The sequence below is a fragment of the Peromyscus californicus genome, unplaced genomic scaffold, assembly GCF_007827085.1.
Source record: "Peromyscus californicus insignis strain IS unplaced genomic scaffold, ASM782708v3 Scaffold_9__1_contigs__length_137607984, whole genome shotgun sequence".
NCBI lineage: Eukaryota > Metazoa > Chordata > Mammalia > Rodentia > Cricetidae > Peromyscus > Peromyscus californicus.
In genome coordinates this window covers 30,495,054-30,512,239 of record NW_026294617.1, presented here as the reverse complement: position 1 = coordinate 30,512,239, position 17,186 = coordinate 30,495,054, and the positions used below count along the sequence as shown (strand labels likewise).

Genomic DNA, 17,186 nt, shown 5'->3' with positions numbered 1-17,186 from the left:
AGGCATTGCCAGTTGTGACTGGGTGGCATGGCTGTTCATAAGCTGATGTGTGGTCTCGGCTGAGTGGGGCTGAGACTTGGCACGTGGTGGAGTGGAACTGAGGCTGCCCAAGGAATACTGGGTTGTGTTTGTCGGTAAGAGGAGGATGGTTGTTGGTTAGCAAATAGCAGATGTCCAGTACAATGGCACTTTGTGATTTTCAAAATGTTTTTATGGAAACTGACTCATTTGATTTTATAATTTTATGGGAATATGTTTGTCAGCTGTTGTTATTTCCATTTTCAGATGAGGACACAAAGCATGAATCACTCGACTCATTCAAATTCATGCTTTGACAGTAGAGATTGTATGAACCCTTTGCCCTGAATGGCGTTGACATCTGACCACAATACAGAAAAGTTATTACTTGTATCCTGGACTAGATCTCTATCAGTGCCACTTAAAATTGATTTGCTATGTTGATTGGTCACATCACATTGGCTTGTACTGATTTTATAGCAAATTAAGACCCTTCTGAGTTTTCATGACTTCTAATAAAACATAATATACCGAATTTTTTACACTTAAATTAGGAAGATGCTTATCCTTGTAATATCCCATATTAAACTCCCTTCATTGCTCTGAATAGGCTAGAAGCTTCGAGTCATATGGAATGCAGAGCATTAAGTATCTTTTCCAGATTGATGCTTTCTTCAGGCTTAGCAGTCATGACCTATTTTGTCTTCTAAGTAATTGCTAAGACGATTGAGCACTAAGGTATATGTAATGCTGAGTAATTGCCAATTTCAGTCTGAAATGGGGCCCCCCGTGCTACATCAATAGGGTTCCATTTCTGCTTACTCAACAGTTTGTCAGCTGTGAGGATGGAGGCCAAACTGAGATGTAGTCAACGAACCATTTCACAGACAGGCTGCCTTTCCCCCTCCAACCTCTTTCCTTGTGTTTCTAATATAAGCAACGTCTTCACTGAGAGTATCTCCTTCAGAAATGACACCATTGGCCCGAAGCCAGAGGTAACCGTGCTCTTGCGAAATCCCCTCATCGTTTGCTCTGGATTAAATCCGGAAAATTGTGACTACTGAGTTAGTGTTAAATTCCTGTCAAGACGGTAGGAAGAGAGCCACAATGGTGAGTAGGCCTGACAGCTTGTGAAAATCTGGCATTAAACAAAGTCTACAACGCACATTCCTTCAGTGGCTTGACTTTCTTTTTTAGGTTGGAAAAGTTAAATTCTGTAACTCAAATGTTAGGTGATAAAAGGATTGGGGAATAATCAAATACTGTATTTCGGACTTTTGGTCTTTAACAAAATCTGTAATTTTTACAGTTATTTATTTGAGTGTGTGTGTGTGTGTGTAGGTCATTTGTGGAGGTCAGAGGACAGCTTGTGAGAGTCTGCTTTTCCATTCCACCATGGTACTGGAGATCAAACTCAAGTTGTCAGGCCTGGCAGCTAGCGCCTTACTCTACTGACTCAATTTTATTGGCCTTGACTTTCAGTGTTTTTTTTTTTTTTGTTTTTCGAGACAGGGTTTCTCTGTGTAGCTTTGCGCCTTTCCTGGGACTCACTTGGTAGCCCAGGCTGGCCTCGAACTCACAGAGATCCGCCTGGCTCTGCCTCCCGAGTGCTGGGATTAAAGGCGTGCGCCACCACTGCCCGGCGACTTTCAGTCTTACACTCTCAGGCAGCAGAGTGGTGGGCGGGTGTGTGAGTCTTCTGGTGGGCGGAGCTGCAGGGAGGCTGTTAAACCAACAAAGACCCATCATGGAACTTTGGTTTGTGCTTAGTTCCAATAGCTTTTAGAGGAGGAGGAAAGGTCTGTGTTAATGGGAGTGGTGGTGGGATACATATGTGTTTTCATAGGTGTGTGTGTGTGTGTGTGTGTGTGTGTGTGTGTGTGTATACATGTGGAGGCCAGAGGTCAATGTTGGCTGTTACTTTCCACCTTGTTCTTTGGAGAAAGATTCTCTCATTAAACCTAGTTCACACGTTCAACTAGGCTGGCTAGCCAAAGAGATCTAGGGATCTGCCTGTTTTTGCTGGGATTACATGTAACCCTGTGGAGGCCCGAATTACTTAGGGTCAGAGAATCTGAGCTTGCTTTACCCAGCAGGGCTATGAAAGGAGAAGATTTGGCCACGGGTGTGTTTACCAGGTGTTTGGAAGGGTCAAACTTGGCTGTATGGTGTGCTTTGATCTTGCAAGGGGGAGGCCTTTTGCCTCTCCCCTTGACGTGTTATAAAAAGCCCTTTTCAAGAAAGGACGAGGCAGTTGGGTATTGATCCAGGCCCTCCCAAAGCTATCCTGTGTTTCTGTCGTCTTCTTCTCGGCTAGGTCTCTCTTTCTATTCAATATTTTCTTATCCCTATCTCCTCATAAGAACCCTTCAAAAGGTGGGAGCGGGCTCCCACATAATCCCATGCTGGTTTTAATGTGGATGCTGGAGAGCTGAACACAAGTCCTCATGATTGTGCAGCAGGCATTTTACTGATGGAGGCATCCTTCTAGCCACAGTTTAGGAAAGTCAGGATCCCCAGTTAGGGTTTAGATGAGAATAAGAACTATAGAACTTAATTTCTCAGAGTTGGGGAGATAATCGGTGGGTGCAGTTTCCATACACAAATGTACAGACCCGAGTTTGGATCCCCAACACTTGCAGAAAAGTCAAATTTTGTTGCATGAGTTGTAACCCTAGAACTTGGGTGTTGGAGGCAGGCAGATTCCCAGCACTTGCTGCCCAAACAGTCCAGCCAACTGGTGAATGGCAGGTTCAATGAGAGAATCTGTTTCAAAGGATAAGGTGGAGAGTGTTGGTTGGAAATATCCGATATCAACCTCTGGAACACATATGCACACACATAATCATGCACACACATACACTATATACACATGCACAAATACACATCAAAAAACAAAGCCCAAACCCAATCCATCCAGGGTTGGTTTCAGAGGTGGTTCCTGACTCACTTGCTTTTCTTTAGGAGGGTGTAGAGAGGAGGAGGCCTGTGTGGCTTTCTCCTTGAGGACTGCTGCTGTGGGTGGCCTTGCAGCCACTTTCTGTGGATGGATGGAGGTGGTCCCGTCTCCCACAGTGACCTGAGCATGGCTATTCCTAGGCTTTGCCTTACTTCACCCATCTCTGCTCCCTCTCCAGCCTTACCCTCAGATCTTGTAAAAAAAAAAAACTCCACCACGCTGTAGGTGTTTCATAGGGAAATTCTGCTTTCAAACTGCTGAATAGGTTTCAAAGAAAATGAATGAAAGTCATTCTTTTCTTCCCTTTCCCATGAAGCTATTAGCTATGCAGCTTGGAAAAACAGTTTCTATTTAAAAGGAGAGCTGTGCAGAGAGCAACATCTTTCCTTTCTTCCCGACCACACTCTGAAATTAGCAGCTCTCCTCTGGCTCAGTGCTGTGGCCCGCCCTCCCTTCTGGTGGCTCCCCTCTGCACCCCCTCCTTCGTGACACCCCTTCCCAGCTACAAGAACAGGTTATCAAGGTGATAATAAGCGAGAAAATGTTCCAGCCTTGTTTTAAACCTCGGCCATAGCACACTGCTTAATCAAGGTTAAATGCCTGGGTGAACCTATGTTTTCTACCCCTCTGGCCATGCGGCTCTAAGCCAGGCTGATCCAGCCTTCCTTTGCCCCCTCTCCACCAGAGACCAGCTGGTGTGGGATGATTGAGGTGGCCTCGGCATCCAGGCAGCTGCTGGCTTGCACTTGGAAATTCAATCCTCTCAAGGTAATTCCTCAGCTTATAAAAAACTTCTGCAATGAATTCTGAATTTGATGCCGCCCACTCCAAGCTGGATAATGACAGGCTCACTGACTTCCACAGACACCGAGCCTAGGCTGGGTAGGGAGCATAATACTGTATAAGGCATTTTATGAAAAAATTTTTTGAGATGGAGTCTCATGTAGCCCAGGCTGGTCTTGAATGCATTGTGTAGCTAGTGAAAGATGGCTCTAGACTTCTGATCCTCCTGCCTCTACCACTTAGCATCGGTGTTACAGGTGTTCACCACTATTCATGGTTTATATGGTGCTGGGGGTTAAACCCAGGGCTTCAGACACGCTAGGCAAGTTCTCTGTTAAGCTGTACCCTTGGCTCAGAAGCTAAGACCTGTAAGATCTCATAGCAGATTTCTAGCAAGTTCCACAACATTATTTGCAATCTTCTCCTTATTCTGAGGTCTTCTGGATTCTAAACAACTTAGGATGTGTCTGGACCACCTGTAGGTGACAAGTGTCTGATTTTATGATACAAGGGAAATCTGGGCCTCCTCACTTCTCAGTCTCATTAATAAGAGTTTATGAATGGACTCACATGGAAGTTCAAGAAAAAAACTGTTCTGTTTAAAAGAAAAACCCCATGGTAGGTCAATTGTAAACTTCAGCAGTTGCCTGGAGGAGGAGCATAGAAAAGAGAAGGAAAAAAACCAAACCAAACAAACAAAAACCCATGACCTTTTAAGCTGCACGGAGGTCAGACCCAGGACAGGGAGGGAGGCTTTAGGGAAAGGTGAGATGTTCAAAATGTTGGAGAAGAAAGCCCAACGTGTCAAGGAAAGCGTGCTTAGAAGAGAGAAAGAAGAAAGGGAGAAATTGCCCTGTAGCAGGCAAGCGTCCGTTCTGTAGCCCTGTGGCTCTGCCAGTTACTGTACTAGGGTCAGAGGGGGAAAGCAGGGTGCCTCATCACAGGACTGACTGTTTCACCCACCTCTTTAGCATGGCTTGAAGTTAGCCTGCTTTCCTAGGGGTAGGACCTTGGCCGAGTGAACAACCTGGCCCCAGCTGGAATGTTAGGTCTCCATGCAAGCCAGAGATGCCATTCATTTGACCAGGAGTTGGTTTTTCTTTTCTTTTCTTTCTCCCCGACCCCTATACACTCTAACACTTGTATTCAGAGGAAGTGAAAACGGTTCTCGAGTCTTGACTTGTGTGAGGTCACTCTCCTTGCTTAGAGGGGCCACTTTGGTCCTACATTTGGGTACCAAACTAACAGGGAAAAAGAGGAGTGGAGTTACCATTGGATCTCCACTGGGCACAGCATCACAAACAAGTGGGATACTGGGCCTGGAGATGTTCCTCTGCATGCAAGAAGGTTGCCTAAACATTGACGTCGTCGTTGTCGAGATGCTTTGCAGCAGCAGTTGAGGCTTGTTTTTCTTTCTATACCTTTAAAGCTGGTCCCATCCTCAAAAGCAGCATCTCAAGGGTGGTGGCAGATGCTGCAGTATCAGTCCTGTGTCCCTTCATGGAGATGGACGTCCTTGTTGTTTCCCAAAGCTTCAGCTCTGAGTTGTAGGATGTGTTTTGGCAAGTGCAAAATCCAATAGTCATTGAACCCTTAATAATCTTCTATGCCCTGTAGAAGTGTGTTTTTATTCATCCGTTTCTTCTGGAGGTAAGAAATAAAGCCGTTCGGTTCTAAGCATAAATTAGCATTTTTAACAATGCTGCGCAAAAAAAATTGTAATTTAAACAGAACTGATTAGAATTTTGATAGGGCACCAAGGAACTTCTAAACAAATGCTGATCAGGTAATGAGTGGAACAAGTCATTTATTTTAGTGGTGGTGCTATGTGTTCCGTGATTGGGTCACCATTTCCCAAACATATATAGTGACTGTTCATTAATTATGTACTTCTCGCTTGGTAATTGTCCAATTTAACTGCACACTGTGAGCTTATGGGCGAAGCCGCAGATGAGCACAGGAAAAAGTAACAACCTAGATAAAAAGCATATTTTCTTTCTGTAATAACATTCACTAATTCAAGGACTCCGAGAGAGGAGAGCTATTGTTAGAGCCCGGCCTTGGTCTTGTCTTTGTGAGATGGGCTAAATTGCTCACCATTTGTTAAGCAGGGGCATTTAAGCCCCAGAGTGCAGAGCTTTGCAAACAAGGCCGTGCGCTGGCGTTCAGCCTGTCTTCACAGGAGGAACCACACCTTCTGGTCAGTGTGCAGCACGCTGCCAGTGGGGCGGTCTTGGAATGTCGTCCATTGAACGGCGTGCTTTTCTTAGGCTGTGTCATCCTGGAAAATGCTCTGAACCAACCAAGGTTAATTTTCAAGATTTTCTCCTTTGCAATGTTGGAGGTTTGCTTTCACTAAGAGGGCTGAAATGTTTTCCTTTTATTTTGCATCTGGGAAATTGTTATGATTATGATTATTTTGAGACAGGGTCACTTTTAGCCCAGGCTGGCCTTGAACTTGGTGTGTAGTGGAGGATGATCTGGAACTCCTGACTCTCTTGCTTCCACCTCCAGGGTGTTGGGATTACAGATGTGTGGCACCACACCCTGCTTACATTAGGTGTGTTCTGTTTTACTTGCTGATTTGTGTGTGTGTTTATATGAATGGTGTATGGGCATGAGTGTGCACAGGAGGTCTACATGTGTGCCTCCACAGACTAGAGAAGGTTGTCAGGGGTCCCTTAAAACAGGCTCTCTCACTGAATCTGGAGCTAAGCTTCCAGCCAGCAAGTTCCTCTGCTTCTCTCGTCTCTGTCTCTGCATTCCCCACGACACTGGGGTGGCAGGCGTGCCTGGACCCATCTTTCTACATGGGTGTTGGGGATCATACTTGTGCAGCAAGTGTTTCTACCCACAAAGTCATTTTCCCAGTCCCTATGGACCATTATTTTATTGATAATTAAAAAATCGGCATTGATGCCTTGATACAATATTGATATTAGTAGAGCATGCCACTTTCTGGAATGCAAGTTGGAAATTAAGACTCAAGAAAGAAATAATCATAACATTTTCCCTAATACAGGATAAAATGTTTTTTAAAGGGAGAACTATCTCTTTATTATAGTTTTAATATTGCCCTTTTACCCTAAGTGTTTCATGTGTAAAAGGCTTCTAGGGAAGTCTTTTTTGAATGAGTCAAAAGAGAAAAAAGCACTATGTAGTCTAATGCTTGGCGTAGTGATTTATATAAACAGCACTTGTGTTTATGTGTGTTGCTATCATGAAGGGAACATCTTTCATCCTTTCAGCTTTTCAGTAATCACCAAGTACAAAGCAAATGCCTTAGTTACTTTCATGTCCTTATGACAAAAATACCTGACCTTAACAACTTAAGGGAGAAAAGGTTGACTTCAGCTCATGGTTTTAGAGATGCTGCAGTCCCCGCTGTGGGAAGGCCTTGCAGAAGAAGTAAAGTGGGGATTTAACAAGGCAACTCCACGTAGTTTATCTGGTCGTTAAAAGGAGGTTTATTTCGGGGTAACTTACAACCAGTAAAGGGGTCGGTTACAGGATCTGGGAGAAGTGAGGTGCAGTCAAGTGTGGTTCTCTGGAGAACTCTGACTCCGTCTGCAATCCAGCACCCAGGATCACAAGGAGCCAAGAGGGCTGGCGCATCATACGCATCTCGGTCTTAAGGGCTCCTGTCTCAGCCACACGCCAGGGGCAGGTCATAGGTAGGCGTGGCAGTTACCGGCTGCCTCACTAGGGGCAGTGCTTCAAGGTCAAAGCTGGAACAGCTACCCACTACAAAGAAGTATTGTGGCAAGAGCATGGGGTGTGTGTGTTCATGTCAGCGGACCTGGAAGCAGATGGTGGGGACTAGAACTAAGGGTGGGTATAATCTTCAAAGGTCTGCCCCAGTGACCCTCTTCTGAGAACCACCTCTTGAAGGCTCCACAGCTTTCAAACCAGCACCACATGCTAGAGACCAAGTGCTGGAGACATGAGCTTGCTGGGAACACTTCACATTTAAGCCGTAACAGCCACCATGTTAGGATGTGCCAGTGGAGATGAATCAACACAGCTGGGGTAAAGTAAACCCCAAATGCAGGTGCTGGAGTGACAAGGGTGTGTATTTAAAGAGAGATTCTCCCCACTCCACTCTGTGTGGGTGTGGGTGTGTACACGCATTCATGCGGATACCTGTAGAGACCAGAAGAGGGTGCTGGATCCCCTGGAGCTGGAGTTACAGGCAATTTTGAGATACCTGATATAGATGTCGGGGATCTAACTCCAGTCCTCTGCAAGAGCAGTGAGTGCTCTTCACTGCCAGCAGAGCCATCCCTCCACCTCTGGAATGTCTTTCTAGCCACACTTTCCTAGACAATCTCTGTTGCCCATGCTTACTGGGTCAAAGGGGAGGGGAAGGTAACAGTTCATCATTGCTGAAGAATCGGTAGTCCCCTCATGTTCACAGAATCTGACCATCATCCGAATAACCATTTCTTCTAGCAGTCCATTTTACAGATGAGTAAACTAAGACCAAGGGGGATGAAGAGAATTTCCACGCTCAAAACGGGTCCGAAGCCCTGGATCATGGCCACCTCAGCAATTTTAAATCCTTTTGGTTGTGAGGGTCCCTCCATCTCCCTTTTAAATAAAGTCACATGGAATGAGAAGCCTTAGGGGCTGCCGATGTTGTTTTCTACAGCTCTAATGAAATAAACTCTTTGGAAATATGCAAAGAGCAGATTTGCTACCTTGAAACAAACAAATGGCAAATAGAGAAAACATTGTGTTTGGGCTAATTTATTTTCTCTGGCTCTGCTAACTCTTGAGCAATTAGCTAGATTATTTCCCTAATGTGAACAATGACTGTATTCATACTCAAACAATTAATTGGACAATTGTTCCGGGGTGGGCATTTACTCTATTTCTTCTCCCTTCGCATGTCACTTCCCTTTCCACACATGCCTGGCTGGCTCAGTGAGAGCAGTTTCCACAGTGTAATGTGTGTGGAAGATTGTGAGCTCTCAAAAATCATCACAGAGAACTATGGCTGTGCATTCATTCTCAGCAGATCCCCACATATCTTTGGATTTTTATGTTTTGCTTTGCTTTACAATCACTGAGCTCCGAGTTATAATGTCTCCATTATTTTGGTGGGCATATTCGAGTTGATTGTTTCTCTCAGCAGCCGTCAGCCGCCCCCGTGAGACCTCCACGGCTTACCTTATCATAATATTGGAAAGCAATTTCTCTTGACTGCTGTGAACCAACGCCAGAAACCCAAAACGCTGCCACAGTCATTAAGTGATTTCCAATTAGTTAATTGGTTTCACAGGCTGCTTCTTTCTAAACTGCACCTTAAATGAAAAGCAGAGCCATCCATTTTTGAAGGGAGGAAAAAAAAATCCTGGGGCCTCTGGGTTTTAAAATTCGAAAGCACAGCATACTTTGGAAGAAACTTCACTAAAAACTACCAGTCCTGCAGTAAGAAAATGTTCTGACTCTGAGCAGAGAAGAGTGGAGTTGCCCTCCCACTGCTGCTGCCTGACATTTGCTTTGCCCACTTTTATCTGGGAAGCCATGTAGACTGTCACAGGACAGGGGGGATCTGAGAGTAGGGTGTGTTCTCCTCTACGCCAGCCTCCTGGCTTCTGTACTGGGTGCTTCAGGGCTGTCTGGGTGCGGCGGTGGCTGCTATATTAAACCTTGATGAGAAGTAGGGCAGAGCCCTTGAGAATAGTTCTTTAAGAGGCCCCCCTTCCTTTCTCCCCACCACCCCTCTGTCACATTTGCGGGGTGTGACAGTTCCCATCTGTAATCCTAGCATGCAGGAGTGAGGATAGCCCAGGCTACAAAGCGAGCCTGAGGCTAGTGTAGCCCTTACAGTGAGACTTCGTTTCAAAATATACAAAACAGAACAAACCATCACCAAGCGCACCATGACCACCCCCAAGCTACTGTGGCGAGCTGGGCCTATGTCTCAGAGGGAGGGTGCTTGCCTAGCACAAGGCTGCGTTCCCAGCACTAGGGTCAAAAGAAAAAAAAAGAGCTGCTTTTGGAAAGGGAATGTGACGGTTCTGTATGTGGACTGGCAAGAAGAATGAGCTGGAAGAGAAGGGAAATGTTGGTCTGGAGTAGTTCTCGTCAGCACACATGTTAAAGGCAAGATGGTACTCCTGAGTCTTGAGCATACTTGATTTGCACAGTAGGGTCAATAGTTACCCAATAGGAGAAATAAAATAGGGTAATAACTGATTGACTTGTGATGATCTGGTTTCCCCCATAGAGGGAAACTGGCTCTAATCGTGGACAGAATGCGTGTACAAGGGATTGCAAGCATCCCCAACCCTTTAGCCAAAGACGGCCCCTATATAGCAGAGCAGCAGTTGAAAGAACGGACTTGGCTTTTCTCTTTCTACCACGTGGGTCCAGGTCATCAGCCAGCACACCATCTGGCTGGTTGTGACTTATGCGTGTGTCCTGTGACAGCCACATGTGTGTCCCCTCCACCACGCCCCCCATCCCCTGCCAACCTTATCCAATAAATAAATTGAAAAAAAAAAAAGTAAGAACAGACTTTGGAACCCGACTCTGCGTGTGGACATTCTGACAGCTGCCTTCCAGGTGTGTGGCTTTGGGCAAATTGTCTGACTTCGCTGCACTTGGCCTTCTGGGAAATGGGGTGAATAGAAGAACCCTTTTCCTAAGGCTGCAGTAAGGAGGAAGCGAGTCAGGTTCGTAAATCCCTTAAAACCACATCTGCTACGTGGCTTGTTAAATAAACTGCATGGTGGGATTTCAGAATCTTCTTTGTTCTCTGAGGGGGCAGAAATCCTCTCATGTTATGGCTGGTTACCTGCTGGAACTCGAACTCAGAAGAGGGCCACGCTGGCAGCCCAGCTAGTCAGTCAGCAGTCAGCTGGGCTCCCTGACCAGCTCTGTAAGATGCTTTCTTTAAAACTCAGCCAGTGCTGGGGATTTTTGTTAGAGAGCAATGTCGGGGGGGGGGGGGGGGTAGGGAGAGCAGACCGGGATGTAGTTCAGTCAGTAGAGCGCTTGCTTGGCATGAATGAAGCCCTGGGTTGGATCCCAAACACTACATAGACGGGGTGTGGTGACCTGTGGCCAGAATCCCAGCACTAGGGGTGTGATGGCAGGAACGTCAGGAGTTCAAGGCAGCATAGTGAATTCTGGGATATCTGAGACTCTGACTCACAGCTCTAATTCTAACACTTGAAAGACTGAGGCAGGATTGCTGTGAACTTGAGGCTACCCTGGGCTACACCATTAGCCAGGGAGGGCTTGAATGAGAGAGACTCTCAAAGAAAACAAAGTAATTGTTCCGGGGTGGGCATTTGGCCTGTTTGGGGGTTGGAGACGAAGCTCAGCTGGTAAAATACTCGCCGAGCGAGCATGCATGAGGCCCTGGGTTTGATCTCCAGCGCTGCATAAAGTGGACACTGCAGGGCATGCTAATCCCAGCTCTCTGAGCCAGGAGTGAGCAGCAGGAGTTCAAGGTCATCCTTGGCTACATAGTAAGTTTGAGACCAGCCTGGGTTACGTGAGGCCCTGTCTCATTAAAAACAAAAAAAGGAATGTTTATGTGTAGAAGTATATTAAATTTGAATGGTACAGGAGGCAGTAATTGGGTTGTAGGGCTAGAAAGAGGCAATGACTTCTCTCTCTCTCTCTCTCTCTCTCTCTCTCTCTCTCTCTCTCTCTCTCACACACACACACACACACACACACACACACACACACACACACACACACACACAGAGCCAGGAAGCAACAGAAAATCTTTGGCATGAGAGGAAGAACATGCTGAAAGGGAAGAGTAGGTACCTTGGTGAGGGAACCAGAGAGGAGGGAGCAGTCATAAGGGCTGGGGGTGGGGGGCCAGTGCAGCAAACCCTCGCCCTGGCCTGGGAGTTTCCTTCAAACCCTTGCCCGGCCTGAGCTTTCCTTCTGTTTCAGACGCGTCAGTTCATCACGTTACCAGCCTGTACTCCTTCAGTAATGACTTTATGGATTAAAAAAATTTAAACCAAATTAGACATGTTTATTAAGCATAGTCTTTGCAGAATGGAAGACAAGTTGCCAGTTGGGCACTGCTGAGCTGCTGGAGCCTATGGGGGCGCTTCCACCTCCTGGAAGTCGGTCCTCAGGTGAGGTCAGAGGATAACTGCCCCCTTCATCCGGTGTGACTATCTGACTACAGATGTTTCTTTCAGGTGACTTGCTGGTGGGCACAAGAAGGGAGTTTATTTAGAGGCATGCTTTGCTGGCCTTGACAGTTAGAAATTTGCCTCTCCTCATGTGTTTTTTTTTTTTTTAAATTATTTTTAGGTTTCCTTAGACAGCACATCCATTGCAGTCAGAGCCGTGGCTTGAGAAATACTAAGTATGAAATCTCATCACTATGCACCATTTTTGACATTGTGTGCTTCGAAAGTGGAATGTTTTTGGGAGTAGTGAGTCCCATGGTTCCTTCCCACCCCCGGCTTTTCCATTGCTTACCACCTTGTTATTCCAGAGAGAGAGAGAGAGAGAGAGAGAGAGAGAGAGAGAGAGAGAGAGAGAGAGAGATTCTTTTTGTTCTTGTGGTATAGAACACAACACTTTCTACTCTTTTCTAGAATAGCGACGACTCTTTCAAGTTGTTAATCAGCTCGAAGGAAAGAAGAAATCAAAGGGAATACAACTTTGTCTTTTCTAAAAGAGTAGTCTGTTCTTTTCTTCTTCTTATAACGAAGTCTACTGATACATTCACTTGTAGCGTCTAAGAAGATGGTGAGGACTTAATAAATATTAGATCAACCAACCAGGCATCCTATCCCTGCCCTCCAGGAACTTACGATCTACCTCAACAAGGTCAGCACCATAGCCCTTTACTTTTTAAATATTTTATTGCTTCCTATTTGTGGGAAACAAAAAAAATCTCAATTATTCCCATCCAGGGATGCTGAATTAGATTGGCTTATTAAAGAATTAGATTTGTTTATGAGCCAATTGGAAATTTCCTTGGAGTTCTGCCTGACTAATACTAATACCCTTAAAAAAAAAAAGAGTACGATACTAAAAATAGCACCACTGAAGGATCCATGGCTGACAGTGATGGCCCAGATGTGTGTCTGGGGATTCTCTGAGGCTGAGGAGAGGAGGCCCTGGTACATGGGACAGAATTTGGCTTTCTGTTAGTCACAGGACTTAAAACCACAATTCAATTACATAGGATTCTCTGCTTACATTCCCTCTGTTGAATGGCTTTTCTGCTTCAGAAGGCAGCAGGATGTCCTGATAGTCCATGCGTGTCTAAAAGCCTGATTTAATGTATTGCGCTGTACATGGAATATTCTAGTCTCCAGATATTATTTATGTTGAGGTAGGGCCAGTCTTGGGGGATTAGCGATGCATTAAACCTCATATACTTAATGGATGATCTTTTCCTTCTAGAGATGCTGCACATGGCTGTCTGGGCTCCTAGGCCTTCGGTAAGCTCTTGGCTTCTTCCTGACCCGCAGTAAACCCACGTTCCCTGCTTGCTATGCATTAGAAGTAAACAGATGTACTCGCTTGGATCGATATTGGCATTAAGCAGCCCTTGGCTTTCTGTCAGGGTCTCTGATAGGCGAGGGTTATTCTTTGGTTGCAGTGGGGTTGGGTGACAGGAAATTTAAGACTAAATGGGCTGGAAGTTTAATCCTTGGATGCACTTAAGTCTCGTGATTTTTTACCTCAGTCAGTAGGAGGAGGGGGATACCCTCTGTTAGCATTATGTTCTTTCCTGCTGCTCTGCTTCTTCCTGCCCATTGCATCTAGCTAGAATGGCCTTTCTTCCATTGCCAGACGTCTGGGCTCAGCTCTGCTCTTCAGGGGCCAGCTGAGACTCACACTGATTCTCATACTGACTCTCCATAGCATCTTCTTTTATTAATCTTGCATTTTATTTTCTACTAAAAGAAAAGAAAATACCAAGTGACTAAGTACCAACTGAAGTTTCTAGAAAAAAAAAAGCTATACTTGTGTTAAAGATTTCACAGGGCTGGTCCAATGACGAGGACATCTAAGACTGTGGAGATAAAAATGTCGCTGGTTTGGAGCCAATTGCCTGGTCTGTTTTTCATTCCCTTAATAGTCATCCATTGTCCACCTCTGGGTGTGACCTGACATCCTCCTGACTGTCAGATAAAACCCTTTCTGGAATGTACAAACAGGCCCTTAGCTCCCACCTACCCAAAGGCCAAGAATGTCATCATGTACCATTTGAGACGGATAACAGAGACGTCTCTCTTTTGCTATAACCACCTCCCTGGTATTTCCATCACTGAATTAAAAAATAAGCCTTGATTTATTACTTTCTTTGTACTATAAAAAAAATCATAAAACTATTTCTACATTGGAACATGGCTCTTTGGACCACCTGAATCTACAGCCATGGTCACTCATCCTTGGCTCCAAAATAAACTTTCCTACTCCCTTTGAGGTGAGAGCAGTGGTTTTGAGTTGATACTAGCCTCTAGGGTTTTAGGAGAATTGAATGATGTCAGCAAGTGAGAGCTTGGTGGGAAGGGCTCACCCTTCACAGCAGTTTCAGTTTAATTGGATCATTTGTTTGGTTATTTTGTGGTGCTGAGGATTTAAGCCAGGGCCTGTGAAGTACTTTACTACTAGCTGGTGTTCCTGTGTTTAATTTAATCTAATTTAATTTATGTTTATGGGTGTTTTGCCTGCATGCATGTCTGTGTATCATGTCTGCACCTCATGCCTGTGGAAGCCAGAAAAGGGTGTAGGATTCCCTGGTACTGGAGTTTTATAAATAGTTGTGAGTGGCATATGGGCACTGAGAATTGAACCTGGGTCCTCTGGAAGAGCAGATGGTGCTCTTAACCACCAGACCATCTCTCCCCAACTTTTTTTTTTGAGATAGGTTCTCACTGGGTAGACCTGTATAATCTAGAACTCACTATGTGGAACAGGTTGGCCTTGAACTCACAGTGGTCTGTCTGTGTCTGCCTCCCAAATGCTAAGATTAAAAGTATGGACCACCATACCCAGCCAGCATTTTTTTTTCTTCTAGCTTTGGCTGTCCTGGAACTTGCTCTGTAGACCAGGCTGGCCTTGAACTCAGAGATCTGCCTCCTGAGTGCTGGGATTAAAGGAGTGCACCACCACTACACACTCGGCTTTAACTGTGATTCTTAACCTTTTGTGGATCACTGATCTTTTTGAGAGTCTGATGAATCTCTTCACCATGGATCTCTTCACAGGCAGAAATGACAGTATGGGCAGTGGAACTCAACAGATTGCAGCCCAGGGTTTTCTAGCCCAGGCTCAAAAGAGGTCTCCAGCCACACCTCCGACCCAACCAGAAGCCCACCCTGAGCCAGGAGGTTGGGCACTAACTACTATGATCTTCTTGTGATGAGGAAGCATGGTCCTGCCCAGAGCTATGACACTCTAAGTTGGCATGGGGCGGTCGGCATGGGGCAGTCTGCCCTGGGCTCTGAGGAGAAAACCCTGGCTCACCCAGCACCTTGCAGCACCAGGCAGACGGCACTGCTACGGTGAGCAACTGTATGGAGCGATGTGAGAGAGAGACAGAACAGTTCACGTCCTGTGGACAGAGGTGAAAGAGACGAGGAGTGGGCTGGGGTGGGTGGCTTCATTGCCACCCAGGGCCATGTGACGTCTGGGCCTGGGCTTCTGTTGCGGCCCTTGTCTGGGTTCAGGCTCTGAAGCAGCGGCAGTCCCTGTTGATGTCCATGACTCCTGATACCACCGAAGGCAGAGAGGATAGGGCTGTGCAAGGTTGGCCCCGCCCCTCACTGACTGTGGCACTGGGGAGAACTGGTCCTGCTCATCACTGGCTGAAGCACTCAGGACAGAGGGTCCTACATCATACCTGGGCAGCACAATAGAGCTGACCCTGTCTGCCGGGGCATGGGAGAGCTGGCCCTGAGGGAACGAGAACGGGAGAGCAGGCCAGGCTCCTCTTGTATGCCGTGTGGTGGCACGGATGAGGGATAGATTCCCTCCTTCCCTCGCTATCTGCAAAAGGTGGGGGACCTGACCCAGCCCCTCACTAGCTGCAATACTCAGGAGAACAAGCCTTACGCCTTGCCTGGGCAGCACAATAGAGCCAACCTGGTTGGCGGAGGTGTGGGTGAGCCAGCCCTGAAGTTGTGACCATGGGAGAGCTGTCCCCGTGACATCTGTTTTGTGGTGGCATGGGTGGGGGACCCATCAATGCCTGAGGCAGGTGGGAGAGCTGGCCCTGAGGTCATGAGAGTGGGAGAGCTGGCCCTGCCCCTCACCAGCTGCAGCACTCGGGAGGGAGGCCCCTACGCCTTGCGTGGGCACCACAGTAGAGTTGGCCCTGAAGATGTAAGTGTGGGAGAGCCGCCCCCGAGGACGTGAAAGCAGGAGAACTGGCCCCGCCCCTTGCTCATGGCTGCAAGGGATGAACTAGCCAGGGCAGTGCTGGGGAGCCCACTCTGGTGATGAAGACAGGGGAGAGCTGGTGGACTGACCAATCCTGCAACTACCCAGGCCCAGAACCAGGGTTATGTGTTGGCCCACCCCATCTGTGATCTGCTGGAGCATGGTGTGTGTGTGTGTGTGTGTGTGTGTGTGTGTGTGTGTGTGTGTGTGTGTGTGTGTGGTGTCAGTCCTGTCGTCCCAGGGCTGTAGGATCTCCGCCACATAGAGCAGCAATGGGATGTCCAGGAAGATTCCCAATGAAGGCCCAGTGTCGACGGTGCAGCAGAGACCAGGGGCCTGGAACCAGACCAATGATTCTTTTTGATGAACGCCTGCATGTAAAATGTATGGATAAAGGGATTGACTGTGACTCACTCTGTCACACTGCAGCTTCCATGACGAGATTTCCCCTTTATCTCCTCTCTTTTTTATTCCCATCTTTTTCTCTTAAATTTTATTTTGTTTTATGTTGGGGTAGGACAGGAGATGGGTGGGATTAGGAGGCATGATGTGAAAGACAGAAAGAGTAAATTTTAAATTATTCATTTTTAAAAATTTACGTACATTGGTGTCTTGCCTGCAGGTATGTCTGTGTGAGGACATCAGACCCCCCTGGAACAGAAGTTACAGACAGCTGTGAGCTGCCATGTGGGTGCTGGGAATTGAACCCGGGTCCTCTGGAAGAGCAACCGGTGCTCTTAACTGCTGAGCCATCTCTCCAGCTCCGGAATAAATTAAAAAAAAAATGTCAGTTTGGGCAAACATTTGTATTCAACGTCAGGAATGCCTGAGCTCCCTAGAGTCCCAACAGGGGCCCAGGAGGGCCTGTCCCCTCTTCTAATAAGCAGTCGACGGAATGTACCTGAAAGGCCTTGTTGCTTAGGAGGGACTGAACACATACCACGTCATCTGCTGGCTTTCTAAATTGCAATCAGAACAGACTCTGTGCCCCCAGGAAATCTAGTTGTAATTTCCCCTTGTATTTAGGTTTGAG

At 46.5% G+C, this 17,186-nt stretch overlaps 2 long non-coding RNA genes across 2 annotated transcripts in view; both read left to right on the top strand.

Moving 5' to 3' along the window:
• LOC128106390 (uncharacterized) overlaps positions 1-17,186 on the top strand; it is a 57,694-nt gene that overhangs the window by 23,560 nt on the left and 16,948 nt on the right. The window lies entirely within an intron of this gene.
• LOC128106389 (uncharacterized) lies at positions 12,357-16,301 on the top strand. The gene is made up of 3 exons (XR_008216685.1): positions 12,357-12,583; positions 13,166-13,203; positions 14,980-16,301. It is a non-coding gene; the product is annotated as an uncharacterized LOC128106389 (long non-coding RNA).